Genomic DNA, 22,471 nt, shown 5'->3' with positions numbered 1-22,471 from the left:
TTGAATGTGACACCTATGCATGTTGCATACTGCTGCACACACATAAAGAGCCAAATGTCCATCAAAGCAGTATATGTATAGGAAGGTGTCCCTTCCTGCACAGATACATCCACCTCCACAGGGCAGCTAACCAAGCACCCTGGTGCATGGATGGCAGTGTTGGTGCACGGCTGTATATTAGGCGCCAGTGCAGGGGACGACAAAGGGTTGCCTAGTAACATGTCACACATGGTCCATTCCTGCATAGTGAAAAAGACGCAGCACAGCGCTGCCAATGTCAGAAATGTGTTGTGCATTGTCACTTACTCATTAAAATAGACCCAAGTGTTGCACTTCATCTGTAATGACACATGTCAAAATGGCTGGGATGTCCAGGCTCTGTAGGGCTACCACATTGTCATCACATCTGACCCCAATGTGTTGTGAGGATGTGACATGTCCCCTCTAGTGATAGCACACTGATACAAAGGTGCACTACACAACATATGGTAAATACATACTAAGCATCAGTCAGGAATTCTAATGATATGTCCCAGGTCCTTGAGCCAATACCCAAGGTTGTCATGTCCAACAACACAGTGCCAGTAAAACTTAGCACAAGGCCAGGAACTCACACCATACCACAAACATGTATGAGTAACAACCAACCTTAAATAACAACTGCCATGCTGCATGACAAACCGGCTGCAGGCCTTCACTAAAACTTACATCTTTCATCTTTCGCAGCGGATCAGGCTTATGGCATAAAGCCGTGGCTGATGACCTTATTTGCAAACCCAAACACAGCAGCAGAGCGTGCATACAATGAGGGACGCCGTCAGACATGATATGTCAAGAAAAGGACATTTGGCATACTGAAATCAAGATTAAGGTGCCTGGACCTGACAGGAGGCCTCCTCCTTTATGCCCCACACATTGTGTGTAAAATCATCCTGACATGTGCCACCCTGCACAACCTATGTGTCAGAATGAACATTCCAACGTATGACCAGGTTGCTGACCTGCCTGAGGAGGAGGATGGTGCTGACGATATGGAGGGGGAACAGCACAACACAGCTGCTGGGATACGCCGGAGACTGCAAATTGCTGAGAACATTTTCCCATAAAAATCACTGAAATCACCATGTTCTATATGTAAATAAACACTTCACATATACAACCAATCCTGTTTTGTCTTCAATCTCTACTACATATACCATAGGAATGTAAGTTTTACCCCAGGGAGTATGTAACAGTTACTAATTTGACAAGTGATGTTGTGACAGAATATGTGATGTGTAACATAGTACTGCCACCATCACACACATCACTTACAGACTGATTACTGGTATGTGACAACAGAAGGACATGATCCACGGACCACAACACATATTGTACCTTCATGTTGCCAACTTGCTAATCAATAGCTCATCACACCCAACCACATCAAGTCCCAATAGGATGTGCACAAGGGGCGCACACCTGAGGTTGGGGATGTTGAAAAATAGAAATTAAGTCATGTTGGAACTTTACACTGTCACAACTCAGCGTGAGAGTGGCAATGGCTGCATGAGGCATGTGTGATGAGGGAGGGAAATCTTTGCTAACTATGGTCATTATGACTTGCCCAGGAATTGTAACCAATGGAAGAAGTTGAGCCTGCGCAGTCTATCCATGGTTACCTGTCCTGCCACTGCCATGGGGCACATGCTTGACACAGGGTAAACATGACCTCACTCATTGCACGGACACATCTGTGGTATGCACATTAGTATAGATGAGCTAGAGCTGCAGGTCCACCATACAAAAAGCATCAACCATTGGTAAATGCAATGATTGAATTGATTGAAGGAATAGTAGTGGCAGATCAGGTATTGATAGGTGTATAAACCTGAACACATGAATGTAGATGTGATAGACCTATGGATACCAGCTTCCTAGTTGTCAGCCCTCCTAACATATGGTCCACTGCTTGACTCCATGTATGAGTGGGCTTGCCTTGGTGGATGACCAGGGCAGTTGAGATGATGGATTGCATGGCCATCCCCCCTTAGGCTCAGGGGAGAGGAATACCAAATTTGTCATTGGATGTGATGCTCACAGTGTAGGTGACAGTCATATTGATCAGGCTTGCATGTGTACCTATCAGCTCTGACTCCTTATGGTTACCAACAGCATCCCATCCCCCCAATAATATGTCCAAGTTACTGGTGATGTATGGTTGGAAATAGACACAGGTGATGAGGAAGTTTGGGCCTGATCTATGTAAAGTTAACGCTGCCATTGCATTATTCTTTATTGCGCAAAAGCGATGCATGCTTCCAAATGTTTGGTTCATTTTCTCATTGTGTGTCACTTTAGTGTCAATAATATAATGCTAAGGCAGTGTTATTGCTACATTTATCAGGGCCATTGTCTGTACTGGAAGGTGAGTCAGAGTGAATGTGTAATTAGATTTAGTAGTGTAAGCTACTAATCTGTACAGACTCCACACAAAGCTGACACTGATGGTTGCCTGCCTCTATTTTACAGCTGCCAACAGGACCAATGATGAGCTGCATGCGTTCCAGAAGAGGGTAGTGAGGTACCCCCATATCCTGGCAGTGGCAGTGGCAGCACAAGCCCCGCTGGGCTAAAGAGTACCGCCAGCACAAGCCCCGCTGGGACAGAGAGGACCGCCAGCACAAGCCCCGCTGGGCTAAAGAGGACCGCCAGCACAAGCCCCGCTGGGACAGAGAGGACCGCCAGCACAAGCCCCGCTGGGACAGAGAGGACTGCCAGTAGCTGAGTCACTGGAAAAGGAGCCCGCCGCCTCAAGCACCGCTGAACAGGGCACCGCTGCCTCAAGCACCGCTGAACAGGGCACCGCGGCTAAACAAGCACCGCTGGCTCATGAGCGCCAAGGGCACTGACGCTACTGAGTCCGTCACGAGCAGGATGAAGCACTCTGGCCACAGAGCCCCCTCCAGAACCAGTGGATATTGCCATCCACTACCTCTGTCCTTAGCAGGATGAAGCACTCTGTGCACCATGCCCCCTCCAGAACCAGTGGAAAAAGGCATCCACTACCTCTGTCCTTAGCAGGATGAAGCACTCTAGGCACCATGCCCCCTCCAGAACCAGTGGAGACTGTCATCCACTTGAGAGACTGTGGCTTTGCACTCCCCAGGATGGCACAGTGGGCAACCCACCCACTGTATAGACTTGAGAGACTGTGGCTTTGCACTCCCCAGGATTGAACAGTGGGCAAACCACCCACTGTAGAGACTTGAGAGACTGTGGCTGTGCACTCCCCAGGATGGAACAGTGGGCAAACCACCCACTGTATAGACTTGAGAGACTGTGGCTTTGCACTCCCCAGGATTGAACAGTGGGCAAACCACCCACTGTAGAGAATTGAGAGACTGTGGCTTTGCACTCCCCAGGATTGAACAGTGGGCATGTGGCCCCCTAGTAGATTTGGCATCGTGCACTCAACCGGCTAAGGTGCCCCCCCTTTCTCTCCCCCTGAGGTGCCTGTTTTCTTGCTCTCTGATGCCCCTGCAGTGTTCTCTCCGTCATGGCCGGGGATCTTGTGTGGGTCTCGCCCATACCGTGTGGGCCCAGTGTTCCACGGACTTCATTGGAGCACTACCTGGACTACTATGCTTCGTGTATATTTTGTTTATGGTGTATATATATATATTTTTGCGTACTTGATTTTAATATATTACAATGGTTACACTCATTTCCTTTTGTCTTTGCATTCTTCCGGGGGGGGGGTTGGGGGGTGTAACTATAATGTATAAATATGTATTAGTGTGTGTGTTTTAGTGGGTGAGGGTGGGGGTGTTGCATGTGTGTGTCCCTGTTTTTTCCCTCCCCTCCCCTGTGTCGTAGGTGCAGTACTCACCGTTGTCTTCGCTGCCGGCATTCGTGCTCCTGGTAGAGGAGCAAGAAGATGAGGGCTGGCAGGATGTGCAGCTCGGGTTCCATGGCGTCCGGATTCCTCGTGGGGTGTGTAGAGGTGAGCGTTTTCCCTTCGAAGTCCTGTTTCCGCCGTGTTTTTGTCCGCGGTGAATCCGCCCCTGAAAAGGTGGCGGATTGGTAGGTTGTGATACTGTGGGCGGTACTTTGTATTCCGCCTGTCTGTTGGCGGTGACCGCCAAGCTGTTTGTCTGTACCGCCTTGGCAGTCGGAGTGTTAAAGTGTCTGTCTTTGTTGGCGGTTTCCGCCACAGTCGTAATTCCATTTTTTTTACCGCCAGCCTGATTGCCAGTCTTACCGCTGCTTTAACACTGTCCGCCAGGGTTGTAATGACCACCCATGTGTTGTATGTGTGTGGTTATTTCCCCATTCCTATGTGTCTCACATGGTTGTGTCAGAGTGATTGTGGGCTCAGTCTGTATTTGTTGTGATCAGTTTGCAATCTGTGGTACATATTTTCTGTAGTGGCACAGTTTTGATCAGCATCAAAATGTGTAGCTCCATACTACACCAGTTTAGTTGCTCTGGGTAGTGGCATGTTTCCAGTGATACAGGACCACACTGCTATTCCCCCAGTGCCTGCTCAGATAATTTTTCCCTGCACCCAGGGGTCATCCTTACTGCATGATGGAGTGGTGGTTGCCTTATGTCGATGTGTTGTTAATGTGGGGGGTGGTGGTGCTACCAACCCATGCCTGGGTACTGTAGGGAACGGTTGAAATTAATTTTGTGCTGTAAAATGCAGCACACAAATGTTTGGGCAATGAGGCAAGGCAGTTGCAAGGTGTTCCTGCAAAGGACACCACCAAGACGTAACCCCAGGAACAGTATTGACTGACTTCCTAGTCTCTGATGTCTTTGTCGTGTTGGTAGGGTTTATTTGACTATATACAAGGGATGTTGTGATGACACAACCAGAGGCACAGTAATTAGACATGCCTTCCATCCTACGTGCTACATATGTACATGTAGGTATTTAGGCCTTTTGATTGACATATGTCCAGGTTGTGTATATGTTGTGGTGCATGGCACTACCAAGGCGTAGGTACATGTGTAGCTTACGTCTGCATGGTGCAACTTGCTTCATGTGCAATATGTCCCTCTGCGCTCCTTTGACATGCGTTGAGTGTGTCCTATGTGCCTACCTCTTCTTGCACTGGACAATTTATCATTAATTCCTCCGTGCAATTTACCCTGCATTTGGGCTGTTTCCTGGTATTCTGCGCTGTCCTGTCTTGCAAATTCCAGTGACCAAATCCTCCGGGATGACCACTGCAATCATCTCCTCCATCTCGTCCAGGTCCTTTTGTGGTGCTGGTCTACCACCTCCAGTTTACAGTGCTGCCTTCCTGTTCCTTGCCATTTTTTCCTTTGTCCTTTGCTTGCAATCATGCCAGCGTTTCTTGCACTTGGTTACGGTTTTCCTCACCTCTGCCACATTGTTTATCTTGTCAGCTATCTGCTGCCACATTTCCTCTGTCCTGTCAATTGGCAATTTTGTAGGTGATGAAGAGTTGATGTTGATGATCTGTCACCTCTCTCACAAGTATTTCATGCTCCTCCGCACTGAAGCAACACTTTCACTTTTTCTCCTCCCTCCCCTGGGACTTCTGTGTGTCTACCTTGCTGGGTCCTGGTTGATTGGGGTCACCCTGGGATCTCTCCTGGCTTTCTGGGTCCATTTTGCCTCTCCTTTACACTGCTTTCTGCATTAGCGTCTGAAGTTGATGCTAATGCGGTTAAAAATGTTGCATTTTGTTTACGTGCCATAAAACAGGCTAGAGCCATTTTTGTGGTGTTAACGTCATTTTGCCTTATGACAAGGCGCAATGTTTAACGTTAAAAAAATGTACTCTAACCATTTTTTAGCGCCTTCTTGAGTCATGGTATAAATATAACGCCCAGACAGCACAAAAAAATCGCTCTAGCCAGCGGTAAGCTTTTTGAAGCAAAACTGCGTTCGCGCACTTTTGCGTCGAAAAGTATAAATCTCGCCCTATATGTATTCATTTGGGACCTACCCCAACCCAACTTTACAAGCCTGGCATATTAAAATCCAAACGGGAAAAAAGGAGGTCTACCTTTCGGTAGGATTCTAACACCAGAAAGAAAGGTATGAAATTGATCAGTAGACGCAGGAGACAGCATGCTACTGTATTTAGTGCATAGCACGCATGTGGTATCAGGACCAGAATAATCAGATTTAGTGGAAGCTTCTAGATTATCACAATAAGGGGTTTCTCTTGTAATTTTTGTTCTGGCTTTCTTTTGTGCTCCTGTTTTTGCCTTAAAGTTAGTGGTGCTTTCCACATTTGTTTAAACATAAGTGTAAAAACAACAAAAAACAGAAAACAAAGATTTAAAACAAAAAGAATTCATAACACAAAAGGTTATTTTTAGATGACTTTTAACTGTGGACCAATCAAACTATTATCAACATCATAGTACTAATTTAGCAGCCTATTACTTTTTTAAGCTGCTATAAAGTAAATCCAGGGTATAGTAATCAAAGTATTACTGGTTCCCGGTGTATATCCCTGCTTTAGCCTCAGTCTTGTGGGCTAGTGCTATTTGAACAGAAGGCTGTATGAAGCTCTGGTTCGGTATTCAGTAGGTTGGACACAGCTCCTATTCACTGTCAAGTGAACGCCCGCTATACATGGAATTTCGATGTGTTTAGCATGGTTTGGCCATAGTACTGGGCATGTGGCCAACTCCCTCTGCACTTGGCAGAAGAATGGATGCTCAGTGGGATTTTTCACAGCTAGAGGATTGGGTGTAGACCTTGGTAGAGACCAAGTCTTGTAGACAACACCATCTGCACAGGGCTAAGACTGTGTTCCAGGGGCTGCTTTCATGGAAGATGGATGCAGTATATCCTCAACAAAACTCAGAAATCACTGAGTAAAAAAGTTTCTAAAGGGAAGTTATGGTGTCTGGTCAGGGGCGTAGATGTCAATGATGAGACAGGCGCAATTCATTGTCTCATTGTTTTGCCCAATATGCCACCTCAGAACATGCCTTAAGCAAACCAGTCTTGGTCCTGCTTCAATAGAGCAGTACAGGTCAATACCAGGTCAGGTCTCTTCCAAGCAGGAACTGAAGCATCCCTAGACTGGTTTCGGCCTTTTTGCACTTCTTCAGTAGGATGTAGCTTGGCTCACACAGGCCCAGTGATCACAGGACCGATGTCCAGACATACGCATTCCATTTAGGGCATTGCACTAAGGAAACAGAAAAGTGATGGTTGGATTGCTCTACAATGCATAGGACATTACCAAGGGTAGTGCTGTGTGCCCAGTGGTTGCTGAGTATGACCAACGCTGTTTCTTTGGGTTAGAAGGGCTGGGCATTTGCCATTTCCATCAGCCACTAGCTATTGTCATGTCCAGGGGGTACCAGTGGCTGGGTTCCTGTTACAGGGTATGTATGGTCAAATGTAGTAACCAGTGCTCAGGGAGTTCTATGGCCGGGGCAATGGTTCCTGGACATGGCAGAAGGTCATGTTGTGTGCCCAGTTCCTTCTGGGCATGGCTGCATTCTTTAACTTGTGGGAGCAGGCGGCTGGGTTATTGAATACAGAGCCATGAAGTGTGCTATCGGCCCATTCATGTGAGCCACACCTTGATGAAACTGTGGGCTACAGCATTGGATTCTTGGCCTTGGTGATGCATACAATCAGTGCCACAGGGGCATAACTATGAGCATGCCCAGTGGGCACCATGCGGATGGGTGTATGCAAATTGTGGCTAGTTGTTAATGTGTGGTATTGCAAACCAAAGCTTGCACTGAAACATTAACATTATGGTTACATGGTAAGATCAGTTATTAATTAGTGTTAGTTGAAGGAGCATTATGATTATGATCCAAAAAAAAAAAAAAAAAAAAAAAAAAAACATTTAATCTACCCAGGTATTCATAGATGCTCTCCAGTGCTCTGCTTTTCCCCCTTAGTATGCCAACAGAGGCAGCATCACAAATATCATAATCAGTGACTTCAATGATGCTACCTTATAGGACACTAACAACACTCAACAACTCAATGTCCTCCATTAAACAACTAAAGAGGCGAATTACTGTTGTATTTCCACTAATAACAGAGATCCTCACAGACAATAAATTCAGGTGTAAGACTCCTTTACCACTCCTAACAAGCAAATCTAGGTAGGTAGTATTTTATTTGATCAATATAGGATAATTTGCACAAAACTACATCGAAACATAAAAACATGAGTACATAAGATAAATATAAGAGAAGTAAAAATAACACAATTAGAAACAACAACCAAAAACATATAGAACAATATTACAATCCTCTTTATAAAGAGATCAACACAGCAAAAAAGTACATCCCAACTATTAGTCCAAGCAGTTTAAACCCCATGTACAACATAATATTATTAGGTTGTAGCTAGTACTTTTACTAATACACCAGGCATAGAAAAGATACATTGATACAGAGAATACAACCCACTCTGTGTTAGCTGATCTTAGGGTCTGCATAGCTTCTGTAAGGTGAGAGATAGACATTAGCTGACAATCTATGACAATCAAGCTCCCCCTGGTCTTCGCATTGACAAGACAATAGAACATAAAAAGCTCCACAGATTCGTTGCTGAGTTTACAAGCTGGACATATTAATCACGGAGTGCACTGTTTCCATTTACTTTTTACAGTATTCACAGGTAAGACTCTAAATTTACATTTTCGATAAAGAGACCTTGCAAATGGCGGTTCTATCAGATCCATAAATCTCTCAAATGTTAAGGTGCATTTAATATCCAAGAACCACATGGTTAACGTGTCACGTGCAGAGGAGTTAAAAAGGAAATCCTTGATGTAGTACTAGAATCTTGTTTTTAAATTTGTTACCATGTCTTTGGCCAGGACTCTGGGTTCTCCGAGACTTCTCTCAAGTCTAATTTATACATCCACTGTTTGACCTTCTTAAACCAAGAGGTATGGCCCACTCTATCCAATGCCTGTAGCTCTGCAACAGCTTCTTTAATAGGAATCTGTATCTTGCCTGTCAGTACCTTGACCCAAAACACTTAGGGCCAGATGTAGCAACCAGTTTGCGACTCGCAAACGGCAAAAATCGCCGTTTGCGAGTCGCAAACTGGAGTTTGCTATGCAGAAATGCATTTTGCGAGTCGGGACCGACTCGCAAAATGCATTTCAGAGTCGCAAATAGGAAGGGGTGTTCCCTTCCTATTTGCGACTCGCAGTGGTATGCAACTCCATTTGCGACCGCGTACGCGGTCGCAAATGGAGTTGCAGTTACCATCCACTTGAAATGGATGGTAACCCACTCGCAAATTGGAAGGGGTCCCCATGGGACCCCTTCCCCTTTGTGAGTGGACCCACCAATATTTTTTCAGAGTAGGCAGTGGTCCAAGGGACACTACCTGCCCTGAAAAAATCAGATACTGAAAGGTTTAGTTTTTTTTTTTTTAAGTGCACCTCGTTTTCCTTTAAGGAAAACGGGCTACACTTGAAAAAAAAAAAAAATGCTTTATTTCAAAGCAGTCACGGACATGGAGGTCTGCTGGTCCCAGCAGGCCTCCATACCCGTGAGTGCCCATAGTCGCTATGGGACCGCAATTTGCGACCCACCTCATTAATATTAATGAGGTGGGTCTTTGCGACCCCATAGCGACTGGCAGACGGTGTCTGAGACACCGTTCTGCATTGCAAATTGCGAGTTGCAATTTGCGAGTCGCTCGGACTCGCAAATTGCAACTCGCAATTTGCAAAGTTGCTACATCTGGCCCTAAAGCTTTTAGAACAGCAATATGTGTAATATTTTTCATTCCAAGGTCAAGGCGCAACAGAACAAGCAGTGTGCTCTGCTGCATGTCTGGAATGGATATAATGATTTTTTTCTTAACTAACTCCAGCCCCTTTTTCTGTTCCATTCCCCACAATTCTGCCTCATAAAGAGCTGCACCGCACCCCTATGGCACAATAGATTTCAAGTGTAGGAGAAATGGGGCGAAAAGCAGATCTGTTCAGTTTTTTTTTATTATTGTCATCTCTACATGTTGCAGGGACATTTGGCTTTTTTTAAACTGAACGACCGTGACACATTACTGATCAGCCTGACACTCAAATAATCAAAGACTTTGCCATTTTCCAAGATCCTTGAGCCAAGCCTCAATTTCCCTTTATATGACTGGTGTGGCTGGAAGGTCTCGAATTTGGTTTTCAAACAGTTCATTTCCAGGCCAAATTTAACACATGGATTCGAAAACCTGTTTAGAATATTTTTCAGGCCCATTGGTGTTTTTGAATTTTGAGATTGCCTGGAAATCTGTCAAGTCCTGAAACCTTTCCCCTTTTCATGCTGCGAGAAAACTGGGCTGACTGCAGAAGTCCCCTAACTTTTTGCCCCAATTTTTCACTTTTTGCTGGTGTTTTCCTGACTCTAATGGTGCCCTGGGCACTGCTAAAAAAAGTCCCAGGGCCTGTGCTCTGACTAAAGTGTATTTGAAAATTAGGCTATTTATAATTCGCAGTGTCAACCTACCTATAAGGCCCTAGTATATGGTAGGGCATGGTGGTTTACGAACCCCAGCATAGGTAGTGCACCCATAGCTGCACTGCTGAGATGCCAAGTGCCATTTTAGATGTAGGACTGCCTTGCTGGCTGTTTTTAAATTAAAGTTACATGCAAATTCGACTTTGGAATTGAAAGTACTTTTAAAGTCTTAAACTATCTTATTTTTAAATCCAAGCCACCCCTAAGGAGTGCCCTAGGTGCCCCCAGGGTTGGGTACAGTGTAACTATAAGCAAGGACCTTATAAAAGATGTTTTATAAGCCCTGGTGAGGAAAAATAGCCAAATTAGTTTTTCCCTCGTTGTAGTGAATGGTCTCCATAGGCAAAAATGGGGAGACTTAATTTTAATTAATAAAGTCTCAAAAGGAGCTAGATATATCATGTTTGGTATCAAACTTATTGTTATACTAAATCCAACAACTTGTCATTGTTGAATTTAAAACTAGTTCAGGGAAAGAGTTTTAGATCTCTACCTGAAAGTTGCCTACTTCAGCTCTGTAGTGTCCTTCCCTGATTGGCCAGCCTCTGGCAGCCTTTCCATGCTGCCTTGATGAGGTGTGAAGTGGCCTGGGTTGAAGATAAAGAAAGTGCCTGGGGGAGGAGATCTGCCTCGGCAGAGGGTGAAAAGGAGGGGGGAGAGCAGCCAAACTGTACTTCAAAGGAGGGAAGGACATTTGTATCAGCTCACAACCTCCCCCATTTCCTGCAAACCCAGACAGTCAGGTACCCCCCTGATTAGATTAGGAGAGGGTGTGTTAAAGGAACTTAGCCACACCAGTGTGTAGACTCAGCCAGACCTAACCTCCAAAATTCAGAATATACCATTGTGGATTTTTAAAGAATATTGCTCCCTGGGATTACATTTTTGCCACACTTGCCAGGAAGAGGTCATCCAAGAGGGGTTGGCCTGCCTGTGATTGGGCATTTGCCCCCCTGCTTTCCACCCCAGGAGCAAGGATAAATATGGCACAGCTGCACACACACACCTCAGATCCCTACAATGAACAATGACAGAAGAAGAAGGACTGCCCTGCTGGACCTCTGACCTGCACCTAGGCACTGTACTCTGAAGGACTGCACCAGCTGCACAGTTGGGCTCCACCACAAAAAGGACTTTGCCTGGCTTCAACTGGTTCAAGAAGGGACTCTTTGCTTGCTAGAGGTGAAAAATAGCTAACCAGACTCCCCTGCATCAAAACCTAAAGAACCTGACCTGCTTACCATTGTCCAGTAGTCATTTTTGGATTTGAACCAGGTGCATTCTAGGAGTTGGAGTCCTAACCCTCAAGGAGCCACTCAGAGCTTCTGGAACCTTCAGGTGAGCTGCGGACTCCTAAAGAACCTTCAGAGACGTCCTGGAAGAAGCTCCAGAAGTCTGGAGAAGATTGGAGACCTTTTGAGAAAAGCTCCATAAAGGGACCAACCCTACATCGTGAGTCAAGCCGGTTTACTTCAACCCCCACCCAGCCTGACTTGCAGGTTTTTCCCGCTGAAAAGCTCCAGAGCCCGAGACTTCTAGGATTCAACCGGAGGCTTCTGGAAAGGCAATCCGACGACATCGACTCGAAATCAGCTTGCTGTGGAGGGTTGTCTAATGTCAGAGAGAAAAAGCTCCAAAAATGTTTGGCCCTGACAAAGATTTCCATCCTGAAAAATTGACTTAGTCTGAAGGTAGAATTCTTCACCAAGGTCTCTACGACGCATATCCAATGAGGGCTCAAGGGAGGTTGGATCGAATTGGTGACTTCGTCCTCCTGAAGAAAGTCTTCAAGAAAAATACTAAGGCCCTCATTATGACTAAAGTCACATGCACCAGGAGACCGTCAGCTCTGGCGGTCTCCCGACCGCCATTTTATGGATACTGACGGATTTCCGCCACACTTTGGGCAGAAATCCGGCTGTAGTCATGCTGGCATTTTAAGGCGCTTGGGCAGTGCTACCACCTGCACCGTCCAGTCAGAAGGACTCCACCAGCCGGATTCTGACCAATAATACGGCCTGACGGTGTCCTGCTGGCGGAGCGCTGCCGGCGGTAGCAACACCCCCTTCCCTGCTGAATGACCGCCTTGCCGGACAAGGTAAGTCGGGCATCTAACAGGGGAGGGGCTGGCAGGGAGGGGGGTGTTGTATGTGAGTGTGTGGTGTCTGTATGTGTGTATGAATGTGTGTGCGTGTGTGAATGTGTCTGTGAGTGTTGTGGTGTATGTGTGGTTGTATGCATGTGAGTGAACGCGTGTACGAATGTTGAAGTGAGTGCTTGTCTGCAAGTAAGGTGATGCGTATGGGTATGCGTGTGAGTATGTGTCTTTGGATGTATGTGTGTATGCGTGCCTGAATGCATGTGAGTATGTGTCAGTGAAGGCGTGTGAGTATGTGTGAGTGAATACATGTATGGATGAGTGTTAGTGAATGGGTGTATGGTAGTGACAGTGAATGGGTGTATGCATGGGGCGTGTGAGTGTATGTGTACATGTATGTGGGGAGGGGGTGCTGTGACAGTAGGGGGCGTAGGGGGTTCTATATGTGTAGGGGGGTCAGGTGCTTTCTGGCGGGGGTAGGGAGCCGTCTACCAGTAACAGGGAAGGAATTCCCTGTCACCGGTAGCCCTACTGCCATGGTTTTCGTGGCAGTGCTACCGCGGCGCAAACCATGGCGGTAGGCCGGCGCATAACACCTGCGACAGTCTGTTGTGGACTGCCGGGTCAGAGATGTACATTTCCGGCCCGGCGGTATGATTGGAGATGTGCCAGGTTAGCAGCGGCCAGCCCGTCACACTCATAATGTGGGGATACCGCCACAGTAACCCTGGCGGTCAAATGGTCAAAATACCTCCATGGTCACAATGAGGGCCTAAGTCCGAAGGTAAACTTTTGACCGAAACTTCTCACTTGCTGTAGCCGAGCAGGGCTCCATCGTGGTCTGCCTTAAACTTTGATATTCCAAGTGGCGCTTTTAGTTTCTATGTGCTAAAAAACACGAATTCTTTAAAAATTCATATCTCTGTTATCCAATTTTATTAGTTTTGGTGTCAAATTAAGGATAAACATGTTTCCTATTTCTATAAATTGGTTTTGAATTTTTAAACAGTTTCCTGTGCTTTATTTTATTACTGTTTTGTGACATTTGAATGCTTTACACACTTTGGGGGCCATTATGAGTTTGGCCGCACCAGGACTGCCATCTCAGTGGTGGCGGTCATACCGACAACGGGCTGGCAGAGAAGACTAACAAATTATGTCCATGGCAGTATTCCCAACAGAAGACAGCCAAACTACCGCCAGTACTGCCAGTGCAGTCAGGCTTCACGGACGATGGTAGCCACCTGCAGGCCGGCGGACACCATATTACGAGGCTGCACACCGCCAAGGTTTTTGCTGCAGTCACACCACCACAAAAACCGTAGCGGAAACCAACTCTATCATTGGAGACACTCACCTTCTGGAGCACATACCTGTCTGGATCCGCCATGGAACCTGAACTGCATGTCCTTCCACTGCTCCTGCTCGCACAATGACTCAAGAAACCAGCGACGCCAATGAAGACAACAACGAGTGCACACACCCACCTGACACTGTAGTGAAATCCCAAAGCACAAATGCACACACAATATATACAACCCGGACTGCTGGTGACAGCGACACACACACACGTAACCACACACCCATACACACACACACACCTGCATACACACACGCACACCCATACTAAACACACCTTGGCCAACACAAACGGGCTATACAAAAACCAACCCGCAAACACACAGCACCGACATAGTCTAACACAGCAATACACAACAGCACCAATTCACACAATGACACCACAAACGCTTTGACAAGCAATGTGATTACACACCTCCACATGACACTACATATATACAACAACACATAACAACACCTGACAACCAGTATACACAATCACACAGCCATACAACAAAGCATTTGTCATTAGAGTCTAACACTACATATAATGCCGCCATTAGACGTCAACACAAACAATCCACAATTTATCAACAGACATGCATGTACCAAACACAAACATATCCTTCATGCAATATACAGCCATGACAGCTGGACAAATGGCAGGGCCACACCAGACACAACATGCAGTCCAGACACAACAGCAAGCACAACCAACAGACACACACATGTCACACATGCAAACCAAAGCCGCCAATTACAAAACAGCCATGTGGAAGAAAGGCAGGACAAGTATGTTACCAGCTAATCCAAAGACAGGTAGGGCCAAATACATTAAAATGATCATAATAGGACTTTAAAAATAACTATTTAGAATGAGAAGGCCTATGGCAAAAATGCACCTCTGTGTGACCCTACATGTCTCCTGACTACTATATGGCCTCCACAGGGTAGAGGCATCAAGGGGACAGGCAGGCACCTCAGGGATTAGAAGGGGGATTTGGGCTTGGGTTTGGGAGGGGGTCTTTGGGCTTGGGACGGGCTTAGGGTGAGCCTTAGGGGAGAGCTGGGAACACTTGGGTTGACTTCTTAGCAGGGGGAGGGGCATGGGTACTAGCAATGTGGCATGGGAGGACTTGGAGGTAGATGGGCTGGACTTGGGGAGGGACGAAGACCATTAAGGGGTATCTTGGGATGGGAGAGGAGTCTGAAACAGGGAAAACTCCAAGAGGAACACCTTTTGAGACACACAGGTGGTCATGGCAAAAAGGTTAGGGAGTGGAGGGAGAGGGAGTGGTTGTAGAAGGTGTTGGTGTGGATGTCTTGGGTGCAAGTGTGTGCAATGAATGCTTGTGGGTGCTGAGTGTCTGTTGGGTGGGTGAGTGCGGGCATTTATGTGTCTTGCGAGAAGGGGGAAGGAGGTGCTGGGAGATGCCATGCTGGATGGGTGACTGTCTGTTGGGGTGATGTCTGCAGGTATGGAAGATGTGCTGCATATGAGGGTGTCGTGGTTGTGGTGGCTGCAGATGTGGTGACTGGGGTGGATGTCTGAGGGTCTGATATTGTGCTGACAGTGGGTAAGATAGGAGTTGTGGCTGAATCAGTAAATGTTGGTGTGGTGGCTGCAGGCGTGTCTGGTGTAGGGCCTGTGAAGGAGGGGGTAGTTGGGGAGTCTGTGCAGGTAGAGGATGCTGGTGTGTCTGCAGGTGGGTATTGTGTGTGTGCATGCTGGTGGTTGGTCTTGTGGTGCTTGTGTTTGTCTGTGGTACCGTTGGCAGTTGAGGTGGATGCATGCTTGTGTGTCTGTGTGCTTTGGCTGGGTTTGGGAAGAGGGGTTTGGGATTGGAAAGAGGTTTGTGGTGGATGGTAGACAGAGGGTTACTGTCTGCTGTCAGTGTGGAGGCCAGAGCCTTAAAGGTTCTCTGTAGGCCAGCTAGTGAACCGTGGATGCCCTCCAGAAATGCATTGCTCTGCTGGTCTTGAGCTGCCAGTTCCTGGATGGCATTCACAATGGTCGACTGACCCACAGAGATCAACCTCAGGAGGTGAACAGCCTCCTCACTGAGGGCAGCAGGGCAGACTGGGGCAGAGGTGCATGCAGCAAAGGAGATGCCCACCCTCGTGGGTGAGCTGGCATGGGCAACTGGGAGGGGAGCTACAGGAAGGGCGTTGGTAGTAAAGGGGGTGGCAGACAAGGAATGGTGCTGTGGTGTTCCCAGAACGGTTTACCAGGGAGTGGCTACTGGAGGAGGATTCTGAAGATCACTTTCATGATTCGGTCTCCCCTGTTGCACTCCCCTCCCCCTCCGTGCCTCTGGATCCCTCGCTGTTGCTGGTAGAAGCACTTCGGGTCCCGTGGCCTGCAGCATCCTACTCACCTGTACTCACCTGTGCCCCTTCTCCTTTGCCTGCTGATGCCGGCACACAAAAATAGAGAGAGAGAGAGAGAGAGAGAGGGAGGGGGGAGATAGGGAGAGAGAGGGTTAACATATACCTCACATACACACATGTAAACATGCACATCTGTGACAATACATATCCTGGTTAGGCTATTTCAGGTGCCTATATCATGTCACAACATGTCAACACAACCCACCCATGTATGCCATCCCTCACACCCACATCTATATCCAAGTATGTCATTACGACTGGAGTCATCCACATGATCACCACCATAGCCATGTCTGCATAGACATGATGCCCTGGATGAAGTACAAATATCTCACTGATTCTACAACATACCGCTTCAAACATCAACCACCCATTGGAAGTGCATCTGACTGAACCAAACACATCAGGCCTGTACAGTTACAACAGCTGATCAGTCCATGACCTTTGTTAAATATCCATGACAGTGAATACTACTCCACTCACACACCACACAGCATCTGCCTGTCACATTACATGGCCGACATAACACTCTGGATGGTAATGCCAATATAAATCTAAGAAATGATGAAGACACTACAAGTTATACACCCATACAAGTGACATCTGATGTGTACAATACAAGTGTGGGGTACTGGTATGTGAATAGTCGGACCCAATCACAGAGGAAGATGTGCAGACACGAAACACATATATATCACAACTAATCATACATCTAAGTACATCTACATTGGCCCATATTGCACACATAACACATCCATACAGAATCACTGAGTGCAGTGATACAACAGATGAACCTTAGGAACACACATATGACACTATGGGCCACACACAATACCACTACATATACAGTTTCACCAGTAGGACTTCACAACATCATAACACCACCCTCACTCACACCGTTCCAGATTTGTAGATACCTGTACCTAAGTCCAGACAACACACATCTGAGACAGTAAATACATGTAAGCATTAATCATACATGGCCCAACACCACTGCATTTGCACTGACAACACATCCCACTACCACATAGGGCATCCTCAGAATAGTAAATAAAGCATTAATTTTACGTTAATATTTCATAAGTTAGATAATAACCAATCCTATCCTAATCACCCACTTCAACTAGGCCAAGGGTAGCAGACATTGTCCCACTCTATCAGATGTGCTCCCAAGTAACCACTGAGACATGATGCAGGCAGCAAACAAGCGATGTTGCACTGTAATTGCTAGGGCATTGACATACATCGCATTTAAATTACATTTTGGGAATTATGAGGTCTGCCTAGGCACTTACCACCTCTAGTACTATCCCATTGTGTTCAAGCTTTCATCCCCACAAGTCTAGTAATTAGAAATGCATGATGATTGCAATCAGACCAAATCAAAGGTACATTTCAAATGACCCTATTTTAGCAACCTTCACATACCCATACGATAGCAGATTACCAGTATATGGGGATTCAACTATAAAGCCATTTGTCCAGTCCTACACAGGCTAATCTGTGGAGGAAGTTTAATGGCTGCTTCCCAAGGAGTCAATACCATAACCAGTACTTGATGTACACAGTCCCAGTCATAAAAGGTGAGTCACACAGTTGCACATACAGGTGTGCTATACAGATGGGAGTGGACTGACACCTTAGAACCACAAATGCCAAAGTGCAGATGAATGGAGCATGCCATACTCAATGGGTAGGGTGGTATACAAGCTCACATCCATGGTAAAAGCAGGATCGAGTCACACCTGTGCCAATGTGATTAGACCATCACCACAATGCAAACATGGAGAAGCCTGGATATGGGAGATGTACATCCACTGACAGCAAACCATCAAAACATATCTACTACCCATTCCCCCCAATTCTACATACATTTTGCATTGACTACATTGTCACATACGTTACAGTGAGTTAGCTAATCCCATACAATCTAAGCCAAGTCCCAGGATACAGTCAGTATTCAACCCCTTGTGGCTGTTGTGCTGCCCTCAAACGACCATCCACCTCAGGGTGGCCACCACCAAAATGCGGGCCACTGGGGGGGGTCAGGCTCTGACGGGCACCCCTCCTTTGTTGGGAGGACATCTCCAGCTGGGCCTCAGTGATCTTCCGGGCCCAGCATCTCAGGTCCTCCCACTGCTTGTAACAATGGGTGCTCCACTGGCTGTGGACCCCCAGGGTCCGCACTTCCTTGGCAATGGCACGCCAGAACCCTTTCTTCTGATGGGAATTCATCTGCATGGATGAAACAAACAAAAGGAGAAAGTCATGTACGCTGCCACCATACCAACAGGAGTGGCCAATACACATCTGACTCACCAAGTGCCCACACATACCCATCCTCTTTGTCCACACACCTTCACTTTATGCCCTCTGCATGCATATACTCCATCACTGGTACACTTACACCATTCACCGTCACACGCACCCCTATCACACATGACTATGGCATTGGGCTCACCCGCTCCTCTGGTGCCCCATATAGCTGTTCATACAGGGGTAGGACCCCTTCTACAATGTTCTCCAGCTTTTCTGGGGTGAAGGCTGGGGCAATATCACCTACAGGACGTGGCATGATGGCTCCCAGAGACAGTACACAGCAGCTCAGGTTGTGGCTGTCTTGCTAGCAACAGTGTCAGGAGTCAACTGAGCAAGGCTGCAGAAAATGTCGATCACGGCCACCACATAGAGGACCGTCACCGCTGGCGGTCCTCGCCATTGGCCCTAGTCCCCGATGGGTAGCAATGTTAACCAATGATAAGTTGCATGGCAGTTGTGACTGCCTATCGCCATGACGACATATGGGGGTGGACTTAGGTCATTTCCAACTGTCCAGTGCTGCAGGACAGATGGCTGCCATTTGGTGCCCATTTCAAGCATTGATATGCCAATATAAGTGTGCCATACACATATTTGGCCAAATTGGGGAGTGACTCAGAGGCACTTGGTGGTGGCACGATATTGGTATATCCCATTACTTTTGTAATGATCAGTGGAGGGCAGCTCAGTCTGCCACATATGGCACATTACACATGTGATATATGTCTTATACGACTAGCAGGTTCAACATTGTGCTGCAAGGCTGGTGTCCAAAGCGCTTCAGCATGCCCATTATAGTATATGTTAGCAGTGCTACACATGTCCTACAGTGTTAGGTGTGTGCTATTTTGACATGTTCTGCTTACATGTGTCAAGTAAACTACTTAATGCACATTCTCTCCTCTCCACCTAGATATCCTACCATGAGGAGATTGAGACAACCACCAGTTTACCGTCTACTAGTTGACCTTGCAACCATGGATGACAGGCATATCATCCAGACCTATCATCTGAATCACCAGACGATCATGGATCTATGCACACAGTTGGAGTCTGATCTCTTACCAGCCATATGCAATCCCTATGCCATCCCTCCCACAGTAAAAGTCCTGTCAGTGCTATATTTTCTTGCCACAGTCTCCTTTCAGAGTACAGTGGGCTTGACAGCAGGGATGTCACAGCCTATGGTCAGTCTTGTGTTGAAGGATGAACTGTGTGCATTGTTGAAACACCTGGACAACTACATCAGATTCCCCCAACATGTGGATTTGGCCTACGTGATGGCAGATCTTTATGGTATGGGATGCATCCCTCATGTGATAGGGGCCATTGATGGCACTCATACAGCCCTGGTCCCTCCCAGTGTCAATGAAAAGGTGTATCGGAACAGGAAGAACTACCACTCCATTCATGTTCAGATGGTGTGTCTGGCAGACCAGTACATCTCACAGGTCACAGCCAAGTTTCCTGGATCTGTGCATGACTCCTTCATTTTGCGGAACAGCAATGTCCCACACATGATGGCACAACCACACACAGAGAGGGCATGGGTCCTTGGTACGTATACTTTTGAAGGTGTATCACTGTTATGGCACCTGTCACATCACATTCTTCCCTGTCCCTGTGCCTATTATTTCACTGCTCTTACATTTTTTTCACACAGGTGACTCTGGATATCCTAACCTTCCCAGGCTGTTGACACCAGTGAGGTACCCTCCCACAGATGGGGAAGTCCGTTTCAATAAGGCCCAGGGGAGGACCAAGCGTGTAATCGAAAGAACATTTGTGTCCTGGAGGCCAGATTCAAGTGCCTGGACCTACCTGGAGGTGCCCTCCTCTACTCACCCCAAAAGGTATGCTAGATAATAGTAGCCTATTGCATGCTCAACAATCTAGCCCAGATAACATTGCTAGCTGATGAGGGTGAGGCAGCTGGACCAGTGGCTGGTAATGCTGACAATGCAAGTAATGAGGCGACAGAGGAGGAAGGTGCAGATGACTTTACGACCTGAGCTCATCAATCAGTACTTCCAGGGACATACAGGTATTATGAGTGTGGGTTAGCAAGTGCTGTATGTCCACATGAGTTGCTAACAATAGCCCTGCTGAGTTGACTCATCAGTGATGTGTAAGCTGGTTCTATCCCTATGTGTGTGTTAGGGTAGCAAACTGATTGAATGTAAGGTGCACAGTAAAAGAGTCTCTAACAAGTGTACTCGCTGACGTTTCCTAGGTTCACATCTCCAGTGTACAGATCAGTATTGAGATATGTTTGCTGCATTCTCCTGTTCTCATGTCGTTCCACCCAGGGACTGTGGTATTGGAATATGTGCCTCTGCTACCTATGGCTTGAGGCATTCATAGTCACAGGCCATAGCTAAATGGTTTGGGAATTGAGGGTTGTACATGACAGATGGCATCAACAGTGATTTATGATGAATATTCTGTGATTGGTGATGTATAGGTAATCTCTGTGGGCCCCTAGTTAGATGGTATTCTACAATGGGAATGACATCTATGTGCTTTGTGTGGCTCCATGCCTACCATTCTGATGGTACTCTGTCATTTTCTTTTTGCAGGTTGAAATACTGGCTATACTCTTGTGAGGGCTAGGATTTGGACTGTCTGACATGTGGCATGGGAAATATATGTGTTGTACTTTGCCTCCTGCTGAGAATGCCTCCCTCTGCTGTCCATTACACTGCCTGTTGGGTGTAAGGGTGCATAACCATTTCACATTTAGCAATCATCACTTTTGTTGAAGTTGTAATGAAGACACTTATACAGTAGCTGTGTTCCATATATGTTGAATTTGTGACAAAAAGATATATGGTGCATACATTGTCCAAGAGGTAATGAGTGAGGTCATCGTAGATGAAATCATCAGAGTAGGTGGTACAGCTGTTGGTAGCACAGGTCCAGTGTCCAGTCGCCAATGGGAAGATAGAGTTATGTCATTGAACAGTCAACAGGGTGTCTCAGTGGCACACAAGGGAGACAAATCAAACAAGGGTCACTTCCTGGCAGAAGGTGTGGTCTTGGCAACTGCTCCAGCTGGATGTCTGGATGGACGTCCACATTTGCAGGGGGGTTCCTCAGCTACAGAGGGAGGGGTGTCTGAGGACTGTGGTCCCCCTGGTAGGGCCTCCATTCCAATAGCTTCCGCTGATGTGGATGGCTCAGATGTTAGATTGCTAGCGGAAGGGGCCTGCTCGTGTGTGGAGGAAGCACGCAGGGTGGTGTTGATATCCCTCAGCACCCCTGTGATTGCAGCCATGGTGGCAATCTGGGCCTACCACTACTGCATGACCTCCCGGTGGTAATCCCTCTGCAGCCTTTGGTTTTCCCCCAACATAGTGATAATCTGGCCCATCCTGTCCTTGGATTGTTGGTATGCTTCCAAGACTTGGGAGATGGTTTCCTGGTCAGTCGAGTCTCTTGGGGGCCCCATCCTCTGGCCCACAGCTTTCCTCACATGCCCCCTGCCTCCATGTGCCTGTGCCCCTGGCACAATGTGCCCACTCCCTGTGTTTGCAGGACCTTCATTTCTGGGATGTAAGGAGTCGACTCAGGTCCCTGTACTGTGGGGCACACTATAGTTTGATCTGCCCTTGGGTCACAGGTTTGGGTACGAAGGTTTGGCTGTGGTGTAGAAGCCACGGGGTTGGAGGAGATTGATGTGGGCAGGGCAAGGCAGGGAGTTGTAGACTGACCAGGTGTCCCAGATGGGCCAGGTAGGTCATCAGTGTCCAGAAATCCAGGCGTTTTGTCCTCACTGGGGCCTTCATCCTGAGGTGGGCTGGGAGTGTCTGGTATTCTCACCATGGTGGCACTGGCAG

Source organism: Pleurodeles waltl, chromosome 10 (assembly GCF_031143425.1).
Source record: "Pleurodeles waltl isolate 20211129_DDA chromosome 10, aPleWal1.hap1.20221129, whole genome shotgun sequence".
Classification (NCBI taxonomy): domain Eukaryota; kingdom Metazoa; phylum Chordata; class Amphibia; order Caudata; family Salamandridae; genus Pleurodeles; species Pleurodeles waltl.
The sequence above is the reverse complement of the archived record's forward strand: the minus strand, read 5'-3'. Positions refer to the sequence as shown.